Below are 12,615 nucleotides of genomic sequence, written 5' to 3' on the forward strand. Positions count from 1 at the left end.
TGTACATGATAGTCAAGCAAAGCAGAGCCCATTTAGATCTCTAATATGCCATAATGGAAGAAAAGCAGTTTTCAGAAGTAACCAGTAAAAGTTTGGTCAGTCCTCAGGAATGACGTACCCCAGTTTAAAAGGTCCTTGATAGTGTAGTTGGTGGTAGTCTAAAAGATTCTCATAATATGAATTGAGTCTTCTACAATGTACAGAAAGCCTGAGATGACCTAAAATAACATTAAGCCAAAAGCTTATTATTCTAGACGCAATGATTGCTAAAAAGCTAAAAGAGGGGCTCAGCCCAAGCAGAATTTGCTTTGGAGAAAGACTACCCACTTTGCACGGCACTCTGAACAGTGGACTTGCGACTTGTGGACGGATAACAATGACTTGAGCTCTGGGTCAATTCTGTTCTACATTTCACAGTATCTCTAAGATGGGTCACTTCTCTGTTGCATTAGTGGTAGCACAACACATTCTCAATCGTAGAAAATGACATCTGGACATAGACATTTCATCAAATTTTTGGCATTCCCAGTTAGGATTATAATGTGTTCTTTAATTTTGTTTTATAATGGCATTTCAAAAGGGCATAAAAGTTTTGCTTTATCCTCAGATAAAGCAAAATTATATAAAAATCTACAAATTATATAAAAATGAACAAATTACATAAAAATCTATGTCACTAATCTTGTATCAGATTAGAAAAACTTATCGAAATTGTTAGAATCAGCCTTCTCGGGCCAATATTTAATGATTCATTCTTTTGGCAACAGCCGAAGTTAGGTTGTAGAACGTAACTCAAAGGCTCTGGAATTGTCTAGAGAACTTCAAAGTTCATAAACAAAGGGATAACATACAGGACCTGGGTGGAAAGTGCTCGGATGCCTTTGAAATACCAAATCAATCCTATTTTAAATAGTAAAATAAAAGTATAACTCAACATTTAAAGAAGCCTCAGAGATAATGAGGAGAACAATTTGTTGGTGTTTGTTTTTCTGTGAGAGCTCTATGAGGTGGTAAATAGTATTGAAAGGAAAAAAAATAAAGAGATGCACTTAAGAAAATATAAAACTCTTAAGGGTGTGTGAGAGTGTGTGTGTGAGACATACACATCCCTCCACCCATCCATACATATGTGCATCCATGCATGCATCCACACACACATCAGCTCTCAACGTTCTTTCCTGACGCAGCTGTCTATTCCTGTCTCACTGCCTGTTGATGTATATTGTGGTGATGATTCCAAGTAAAAATGCTGCTGGTGAAAACTGCTCCTTCTCAGGGCTGTGTGTTTCTGGCAGGGGGTGGGGCAAGGGGAGCTTCTCTCTCTCTCCTCTCAGAATCCTACAACACCTGGTGGTATCTGGCTGCACAAACCGGCTTTAAGCACCCAGCCAGGTTGCTTGGTCCTGAGTTTATTCTTTCTAACAGGGAGTGATTATATAGAACAAAAGCTCTGAGCACCATATTCTCTAAGAGGATTTAAGGAGATATCTCCAGAGGAAGTCAGAAGTCCTAGGAAGATATGAAACTTCAAAGCTTCCTTGCAGCTGGAAAGCCCCTAACTCATAATAAAAAGAGAAGGGAGGAGGGGACCTTTGCAAATGTCAGAAGAACTAAAGGTAAAACTCCTGGGTGGAATGTTTGCTGATGGTTTTTTTTAATGCACCAATATATTAACAAAAGCCCAATCTTTTAAGCCATTTTCAATTTGTAGTCTTAACTTTGAAACACTTAGCTTTGGTATGTAGGAGTGATTTTTAAAATGTTTATTCTGATTTTGCTTAATAACTCTCGCACAGTGCATTTCATTTATCACATACACAGTACTTGATTGTTAACGTGGGATTATGTGTTATTTATCCCATTGATTTATCCTTCAGTCTGGAATTATGTATTTCCCAATCAAAACCAGCAATGACAGTTGAGATCCTGGAAATCCACCTTATATCTCTGCGCAATATACTGCTACCTACATACTCCTGGATGGGGGATCAACAGTAAAACTTGAGCTCCTGTGCTGTGAACTTACTTGCATTCCCCAAAATTCACATGTGAAGCTTTAACCTCCAATATGATTGTATTTGGGGGTAATGCCTTTGAGAATGTAACCAAGGTTAAATGAAGGTGGGTGAGGCCCAAATCTTTTATGATTAGTTCCCAAAAGAGGAGGAAGAGACTCCAGAGACCCCGCACCTGCCTCCCCACCACCCGCCTGTCTGCATGCAAAAGCAAAGGCCATGTGAGGACACAGTCAGAAGACAGCCATCAGGAAACAAGAAAGGGAGGCTTTACCAGAAGCCAATCCTGGCAGCACCCTGATCTTAGACTTCCAGCCTCCAGGACTATAAGAAATAAATGTCTATTGTTTAAGCCACACAATTTGTGTTTCTTTGGGATAGCAACTCAAGCTGATGAATACATCCTGAACTGAAGGAGAATAGTTACTATTATACCGGGAGGTTCATGGGCTTTGTGTTTTTGAGCCGTAGAAAATCTATCTGTGTTTTGGCCCAAGCCCTAACTGGGAAAACATTTTTTTTTCCCCAGAAAACAGGGCAGAATTCAATCCCTTTCATCCCTTCCTCAAATGCAGAATCCAAAAGAGGCAGAATATAACGGTATTAGAAAAGAGATCCCAACTTGACCAGAACACAGGCAACTCATTCTATTGGCCACATCTACCTTGGGGTTTCCAGCTTTCCAACACATACCAATGAGAAATTAATTGAAAATTTACTTTAAAAAATTATCTGTTGTTTGTTACAAATAAGTATGCTTAAGCCAGCTATGTAGTAAAATAAATCTGTTCTCATTCTACAATATAAGTTTGGTCCTACTTTTAAAAATGTCCTTTTTACTACATTTATAAAACTACAAGTTAAAAAATGTAGGATATTTTTATAGGGAGATAACTGGATTAGCTGGCTATTACCCAATGATTGAATTCAGAATTATAATATCTAAATTCACAGAAGTAGAAATCAAAAAAAAATAAAGGATTTTCAACCTCATTAGAAATCAATGAACTGCAAATGTATTCTACCATTTTATGTGATGTCTTACCTACCAAATTGTCAAAAAAGAAAAAAAGGCCCACTTTTGTTCTGGAATATGATAAAAACAACTTTACATAGACATTTCCATGGCAATATAATGAAGATATGATGATATATAGGCTACCACAGACTTGGTAGTTGTGTTTATGAAAATTCACACTAAAGAAGATTTTATCAAAATTGTCAGCCTCCCCAGTGTTCCCGAGTCCTGGAGTTCTGTTGCTTAGCATTTTCCTTTACTCCTCAACCATCATTCTCATTCCATGTTCAATGCCACTCCTTTCCAGAATTTCTGAGCATTCTCAGAGGGCGATTTCTTTACTATCATCATTTCCTGCTTCTACGGAATTTTTAAATTCAGCCTTGCCACGGTTCCCTCTTTTCCGAATCCACTGCGTTTTCTTATTGCACGGATCTCTTCGCTGTTCTTGTCCCTGACATCATGTGGCTGTTGACCGTGCAACAGAGTTTTCCTGAAAATTGTGGGTGATAAGGTAGAATTACAAGGCAACAGGGTATAGGCAGAAGAGTGTAAAAGACAAGCTCTCCCCGCCTCCCTTGTCCATTGGCTGTGCCTGTCGAAAGGAAATTCTCATGGGCCGGGTTTCCTCCCCACCTGATCCTGGCAAACCTCCACTTTTTCAGGTCTCTCTCTTCACCTTGGAAACCTTCTGTTCCCTCTATAGCTAAAAATCATTAACTCTTTTTCTAAATTATTCTTCTCTAGGCAGAGAAACTCTCCTCCCTCAATCAATACTAGACATCAGGCTAAACTTTGCATTTTGAAAACTCATTGAAGTATTTTTTTAAGCAAACATCCCATCTCCTCCAAATCCTGACTTTTAGCAGCACAAAACACTACCAAAATGCAGGAACATATACATATATACATACATACATATGACTGTAATATGTTAATGGGGAAATGTAAAAATTAGAGGGAAGGAATGAGAAATCCAAACAAGAACAATGAAAACAACAATACCTGAATTTAAAACATTAAAAGCATCCATAATAAAACCAAAAATCTTGATATCTCGTTTACTCATTTATGAAAAATTACATCTGCTTGTGTCTAAGACACGGTGTGGCCAGGCATGGTGACTCAAGCCTGTAATACCAGCACTTTGGGAGGCCAAGGTGGGTGGATTGCTGTAGGCCAGGAGTTTGAGACCAGCCTGGGCAACATGGCAAAACCCTTTCTCTACTAAAAAAGCACAAAAATTAGCTGGGTGTGGCGGCGTGCACCTACAATCCCAGCTACTTGGGAGTCTGATGAACAAGAATCACTTGAGGGGGGAAGGCTGCTGTGAGCCAAGATGGAGCCACTGCATTTTAGCAAGACTCTGTCTGAAAAAAAAAAAAAAAAAAAAAAAGACTCAGCATACTCCATGATATTGTTGGAAGTAATCTCAGAGGGGTAAGATTTCATGATTTTTTTTTTTAAAGTGGGTATCTTCTAATTTTTTGAATTGTTCTAAAAAGGCACTCTTGTACAATCAGAAAAAAATCCAGAAATGCAGTTGTTTTTTTTTTTGAGACGGAGTTTCGCTCTTGTTACCGAGGCTGGAGTGCAATGGTGTGATCTCAGTTCACCACAACCTCCACCTCCTGGGTTCAAGCAATTCTCCTGCCTCAGCCTCCTGAGAAATGCAGTTTTTTACTGTGGAAAACAATGTGCAGATTTTATGAATAGAGTCCTATTTAGTCAGGCTATCTCTTCTGCCATGATACAGGTGATTAAAGAGGTTGACAAAATAGCATAAGTATATACTTCTTCTCTAGAGCAAGTCCTAGGACTCGTCTGTGGTCTCTTTCTTCCAGTTGTTATATGCTAAGATATGAACAAATATGCATACACTTAGATGTATATCACAGTTTTATTACATGCAAGAGGGAAGCAGCAGCTCTTTCAGAAGCCAAGTATACGAAAGTTGCTTTCAGTCTGGTAGGCATTTGAATTACCCATTATCCCACAGAGATGGGCTCCTAGAAACAACTGTATATATATATACACAGTTTATGTTATGCAGATGTGGGCAAAACACCTGCACCTTTCTGTCTACATTTTCTAGAAGGAAGCAAAACAATTTGGAAATAGCAAACAGAGTGTAACTAGGAGGAGACTTGGCATGGAAGCCACCGTGGGCCAAGCCTTGCAGGTGGGGTGGGTAATGCAGAAATGAAGTGGAAGCCAAGGTGATAGGGTACAGTCCTTCAGCACATAACAACAACAACAACAGGGTACACACCAGGTACTGTGGTCAAGATCAGCCTCCCACGCTTCTGCTCAGGAGGTACCACACGTCAGTAGCAATCCCTGGGTGTGATGTTGCTTTACATCCTGGGTTGGAGCAGATTCTGCAAAGTAACTGAATTCAGATTTTAGGGTTGTTCTTTCCATGATATGGAAAATCAGTAAGGGTAGAGCTCAGCACGTTGCCTACTGACTGATGCTTTTTTAGAAGTCTCTTTTACCTACCAGGAGGCACACTTCAAAATTTATTCTGGAAGAACAGAATCAAGTGCTATAGTTAAGCTCGGAAGGAACTACAGAAATATTTCAAAGTTACTTAATTATGATTAATCTCATTAGATTGAGAAATAAAGAATATTCAAAAAGAGTTTACCCTAATAAATCCTATTAAAGGAAATTCTGCCTTTTTTAACGGAGGAACTGAGAATTTGCAGAAGAAATTAAAAGCAAATGTCACAGTCAACATATAAGGTATGTAAAATCTCATTTAAATGAGAGGTAATTTGTACGTATTTAACATTTTGGATATACTTTAAATATTGCAGTATTTGCTGGCTGTATTCATTTCCTATTGCTGTAGTAGCAAGTCACCACAAACTCATGACTTAAAACAACTCAAATTCATTGTCTTCTGGTTCCGGAAGTCTGACATGGGTCTCACTGGGCTAAAATCAAAGTTTTGGCAGGGATGCCTTCCCTAGGAAGGCTCTAGAGGAAAATCTGTTTCCTTCCCTTTTCTGGCTTCCAGAAGCTGCCCACATTCCTTGGCTTCTGGACTCCTTCTTCCATCTTCAGAGCCAGAATTTCTGCATCCCTTTGATTCTTCTTGGGTAGAAATCACCCTTTGATCACAACCAGGCAAGATTCTCTGCTTTTGAAGACCCATGTGATTATGTCGGGCAGGCCTACCGAGATACTCCAGGATAATCTTCCCATTTCAAGGTCTTGAACTGAATCACAGCTGTAAAGTCCCATTTGCCACATCAGGTACCATGCCCTTAGGTTCCAGGGATTAGGACATAGACATCTTTAGGCACTATTATTCTGTCTGCCTCACTGACAATGCAGTGTGGTGTTATAGTGCAGAATAGCACTGAAAATGTTTACACAGAGATTTTCAGGTCTGATGACATTTCATTCCTATTAGCAATGCCTGTATATTTTAATTAAAACAGGCCCTTTGAAACGTGGTACACTATCATTTTATGATGTCAAAGCAATGAGGTTAACCTTGAACAGCAACCACTTGAGACACACTAGTCTCCACAGTTGCTTTGCTGCATTAATTATCTGATGATGGACCATCGTATTTCATGGAGATGGCATTTGTGAATATGGTTATTTAGGTATAAAGCAATAATTTGTCAAAAACTTAAAGTGAATAGCAAACATTGGCTTGTGAAGATCAAGTAGCAGGAAATAATCTGTGATGGAAGAAATTCCATTGAAATCTGGAAATCTAAGTACATTATGCTGTTTCCCTTTTCATCTGCAGAACAGCTTTTTATTAGAAACTCCTCTAGAAGGCTAGTAAATTGTCTTCTTAAACACTGTGTATTTTCTTTTATGGTTTAAAAAATTATTATTATTAAAGCTTCTTAAGAGAGGCTTTTTGGATCCCTTTGCATTTTGGCTAGTAAAAGTGAATTGCATAATTATTGCTTTGCAGGCTTGAAATGCTGGTTCTTATAGTCAAATTCACTTCCACAGAATATTAAATAAAATGAAAAATTAAATAAAAAATAAAAAAGAGAGCTAGGAATTGAATTATATGATACTACTAAAGAAGAGACTCCTAAAGAATGAATATATGATATATATGAAAAATTTCCACCATTAATTTTAATTTTGATATTTAAAAAATGATTGATTTCTAATTAACTCCTAATTAAATGCAGTGAATATTTTGGTACTTTTCTGGCATACATTTCCCTTTCCTGTTTCCTAATAGAACTCCAGTAGTTCAGAGTCTATGAAATACTGCCTTTCATCAACTCTTGACTCAAGAGATTGATCTATCCTGACAGTTGTGTTGATCAATCCCTCCATTTCCTACAGGGATTGGCTCAAGCATGGCCAGGTACACCAGAGTTTGTGTGTGGTGTTTTCTAGCTGAAACCTTTATTTGTGGTTTGGGAATGTTTTCTTCTGAATGACATTGCCTGTGGATGCAAGTCTTGAAACCATAAGAAAAAAAAATACCTGAGAATGAGGCTAGCAAAAGGAGAAAGGTGTTGCTGAAAGAATTGCAGAGACTTGAAGGCAAAACAGAGCCTGAGTTCGATTACCTCAGGAGTTTTCAAGTTATGAGAAGTTTGGACCTTTCACATTCTCAAGACATTGTATATTGTATGTTCTGTTATTTGAGGCCAAAATGTCTCAAACCATGCTTCAAGCAAGAAGTAAATACATTAATATATTCTCCTTTCAACAAATACTGATGCATCTACGTTAACTGCCCCTCTTTTTTTTTTTTTTTTTTTTTTTTTTTGAGACAAGATCTCGCTTTGTTGCCCAGGTTAGAGTGCAGTGGCACAGTCTCGGCTCACTGCAACACCAGCTCCCGGGCCCAAGCAATCTTCCCACCTCAGCCTCCCGAGTAGCTGGGACCACAGACCACAGACATGCACCAACATCCCCAGCTAAGTTTTTTTTTTTTTTTTTTGTATTTTTAATAGATATGAGGGTCTCACCATATTGCCCAGTTGGTCTCAAACTCTTGAGCTCAAGTGATCTGCCCACCTCGGCCTCCCAAAGTGCTGGGATTACAGGTATGAGCCATAGCACCTGACCCATTGACTGCCACTCTTAATCTCAGGAAGTATATAAATAAAATTGCCAATAGTCTTAATATCACCTTAGTGGTTCCTAAGATCTAAAAACAACACTGGAAATTATATGGATTAATTAAGTCCACAGAATTGGGTTTATTATAGTTCTTGGTTCACAACCAATTACTATTGCATCTCTCTCTTGTTTATTCATGCAATTTGTTTTGTGAACATCAAAATCCACCTAAGAACTAAAATACTATCAACACTTTACGTCAACATATTATCAACGCTTTACATCAACCCATGTGCTGTCTCCCTATCTTATGGTGAAGTAGTGACTATCCTGACAGTTGTGTTGATCATTCCTTTACTTTTATAGTTAGTTTGATTACATAGATTTTAAGGCCTAACAGCATGTGGTTTACCTTTGATTGTTTTTGAGCTTTATTTAAGAGTGTCACACTTCATGTTAATTCTTGCATGCGTGTTGTGACAAGTAACTACACTTTAATGTTCATCGTTGCATAATATTCCACATCATGAATATACTACAATTCTTTTTTAAAAAGTGTATCTATTTCATTAGAGAACTAAGTAAACGTCACATTACACGGCCAAGGCCAAAATAATTTTGCATAGTTAGAATGTGTTCAAGAAACCAGCCACAATTTTATCGGGTTAGATTCCCATAAGGACATGACTGTGTTCCTCCAAATAACCTTCATTTAGGAAGATGACATTCCTCCAATACGTGGAAAGACAATAAATGCACTTTCTTCTCTCCGCCACTGGGGAAGAAATTCTCCATCTTGAGGGACCGACACTGTTTCTTTTTTGCTGCTCTTTTCCCTTCTCCTTTCTTTGGTTTCCCCTTTTCACGAAACTTCTTTAGTTGTTTTTGCTCATCCATAAAATCCTGATGCTCATCTCTGTAGAGTCCCAGAAGTGAGAGTGTCTGCAGAGTCCAGAGTAGGTGTGGTGATCTGGATACCAGTCATAAGTCTCCTTCTCCTCGGCCAAGGGCAGTTCACTGAACAGTTTCACCACTTTCATAGACTTGGAATCAGTAGGCCGGGCAACTTCACCAAATAGCCGGGCACTGAGAAGAGACGTGCGCAAGGCATATTCTAAAAGGGAGGACATTTCTTGAGTAGCACAGAGTTAGAGTTCCATGTTTAAATTAAGAAAGTTTTAATGCCTATTTCAAGATCCATGAACAGAGGAGGCTCAGCATGATAGCTCATGACTATAATCCCAGAACTTTGAGAGGCTGAGGTGGGAGGATTGCTTGAGGCCAGGCCTTCAAGACCAGCCCAGGCAACATGGTGAAATCTTGCTTCTGGACCTGACCTTTTTCACCCATCACCACAATTCTTTATATGTCTTTCCATTACAGATTTTTAAATATTTTTCCAGATTTTTGTTGTTATAAACATTTTCCTATGAATAGTTTTATACATCTATTCTGAAGCACATGTAGAACAATTTCTGTTGCCCTGTATCAAGAAATAAAATTGCAGTCATAGGATAAGAAAATATATATATAATACTGTATTACCCTCTAAAGTGGTCAAATGAATTTATATATTTTCAGTGCAGGTATAAGACATCCAACATTTTGAATGATCAGATTTCTTAATATTTGTTAATCAAATATGATTTCTAATTTTGATCTCATTGTCCTCATTGTAATAAGTTTGAACATTTTTCCATATTATTGACTATGGAAATTCTCGTCTAGAAATACTTGTTTATATTTTTGTCAACTTTTTATGTATATTGTTTGTTTTTTTCTAAAAAAAAGATTTAATTCAGGCACAGTGCTGTGGCTCACACCTGTAATCTCAGCACTTTGGGAGGCTGAAGCGATGGATAGCTTGAGCCCAGGAGTTTGAGACCAGCCTGGGCAACATGGCAAAACTCCATCTCTACAAAAATGTGTGTGTGTATATATATATATATACAAAAAAAATTCACTGGGTGTGATGTTGCATGCCTGTAATTCCAGCTACTTGGGAAGCTGAGGTGGGAGGATCACTTGAGCCCAGGATGTTGCAATGAGCTGTGACTGTGCCACTGCACTCCAGCCTGGGCAACAGAGTGAGACCCCGTCTGCCCCCAAAAAAGAATTATTAACTTTGTTTTTATGATTAACACCTTTTAATGTTTTATTTAAGAAATCTTGGCTGGGCATGGTGGCTCACACCTGTAATCCCAGCATTTTGGGAGACTGAGGCTGGCAGATCACCTGAGGTCAGGAGTTCGAGACCAGCCTGGCCAACATGGTGAAACCCCGTCTCTACTAAAAATACAAACAAATTAGCCAGGCATGGTGGAGGTCACCTGTAATCCCAGGTACTTGGGAGGCTGAGGCAGGAGAATCTTGAAACTGGGAGGTGGAAGTTGCAGTGAGCTGAGATTGTGCCATTGTACTCCAGCCTGGCAACAAGAGCAAAACCCTGTCTCAGAAAAAAAAAAAAAAAAAAGAAAAAAAGAAAAAAAGAAAGAAATCTTTTCTTAATGTAAGATTATATATCCTTTTCTCTAAAATTGTTAAAATTCTATTGACATTTATGTCTTTTATCATCTGAAATGGATTTTTATGTATTGTGTGATGTAGGAATGTTTTTAATCATTTTTTCTATTTTTCCATAAAAATAACAATTTCTGGGTTCTATACATAGCAATCTGCCATGACACCTCTATTGCATATTTATGTTTTACTTAGTCATGAATTTCCTTCTGAATTCTATGTTCTATTTGCCAATTGTCTTTCCCAGCCTCTCACTCTACCATCTTCATTCTTACAGTTTCTTAGTATAGTTATTTGGGGAGGGAAGAATTTTCCCCTCTTTATTCATGAGTACTTTGGTTATTTTGTGTCCCTTTCTCTTTCACAAAAATCTTCAAATGGGCTTGTCAAGTTTTATAAACAATTCTTCTCAGCTTCTGATTAGAATGACACTGACTCTACAGGCCAGTATGGAAAGAATGACTGTTGTTTAGATAATGATTTTACAAACTTTGAACATGTTCTAGCACATCACTTATTTAGGAGAGGTATCATTACCACTTTTCTCAGTTTCTAAAGCTAATTCTCTGATTTTTTCCCTAAATTGCTTTAAAGCAATGTAAAGAAATTGGCTATATATACAAAAATCACTTGAGAAGTTAACAAAATAATTATGACTATGCCCCACCCAAGAACAATCAAATCTAATATTTAGAGATGAGGCCCTGGTGTTGATATTTTAAAAGTCTTCCCATGGTGATTCTAATTTGCTGTCTGGTTGTGAGACCCTCTTTTTAAAGGTAATCTTAGTAATTAAACTATCTGTTCATGTTCACTAAAGACAGATACTTATGCGAACTTATGTTTCATATGGAACAGCTGAAAGAGGAACTCCTATAGATCATCCTCTCCCTGTGTCTCCACATGGTCTTTCCTTCACACCTGTCTGTCCCCAAATTCCCTCTTCTCATGAGGACATCAGTTATGTTGGATTAGAGTCCATCTTAATGACCTTATTTTAACCTATTTACCTTTTTAAAGACCTCGTCTCCAAATACAATCCCATTATGCGGAACTGAGGGTTAGGACTTCAACATACACATTTTAGGGGTACACACTTCAGCCTATAACCCTCACTTACCTAGCTTTCCTTTCTGATAGAATATCAGCATTTGACTTGGGCTCAGACAAATCAAATTCATCAGCCCTCGAATTTGAATTGGGAACTAATTGCACAAAGACACATAGACAGTAGAAAATTCCGTCTGGAAGAGGTAAAAGATAACGCTGGAAGCAGCATCTAGTTTCCGGGTCAGTAGTGGCTGTGGTGCTGAGCTGGAAGCTGCAGCATCCAAATGGAAGATATGAAACCAGCAATATTTTTACCAGAAAGTTCTATGCCTTCCATTGTTCATGCCGTTTTATGAGCCTGGATCTCTGGCCTTCTCAATGCTATTATGATATACCCAATATCCTTTCAATATATTCCTCGATCCTCAAATCAGCTGGAGTCTATTTCTATGCTTGAAACCAAAAACCCTAATTGATACATTTCATATGGTGAAATAATTACATAGCCATGAAAAACAAAGGTTTTCTAAAAATTTTAATGCCATTGGAAAATATTTATGGTATATTACTAAGTGAAGAATCAGGTTATAATACTATATATAGTATGATTTCCATTGTATTTTAAAACTATGTATATATAGCCATAGACCAAAATTAGATGGGAATATATGAAACGTTTACTGTGATTATCTTTGGGTGGCAAAATTGCATTTGACTTGTGTCTTCTTCTTTTGACTTGCCTGTATTTTACAAGTATTCTATATATGCTACCTTTTCTTTGAGATGGAATGTAGCTCTGTCACCAGGCTTGAGTGTGCAGTAGCACGATCTCAGCTCACTGCAACCTCTGCCTCCTGGGTTCAAGCGATTCTCCTGCCTCAGCCTCCCAAGTAGCTGGGATTACGCGCCACCTTGCCCAGCTAATTTTTTTTTTTTTTTTTAGTAGAG

At 38.0% G+C, this 12,615-nt stretch overlaps 1 pseudogene; it reads right to left on the reverse strand.

Annotated features, from left to right (window-relative positions):
- Positions 1–8,805: 8,805 nt before the first annotated feature.
- Positions 8,806–9,227, reverse strand: LOC105712686 (small ribosomal subunit protein mS33-like; annotated as a pseudogene).
- Positions 9,228–12,615: the final 3,388 nt, after the last annotated feature.

Source organism: Aotus nancymaae, unplaced genomic scaffold (assembly GCF_030222135.1).
Source record: "Aotus nancymaae isolate 86718 unplaced genomic scaffold, 86718_ANA_hifiasm-v0.15.2.pri h1tg000008l, whole genome shotgun sequence".
Classification (NCBI taxonomy): Eukaryota; Metazoa; Chordata; class Mammalia; order Primates; family Aotidae; genus Aotus; species Aotus nancymaae.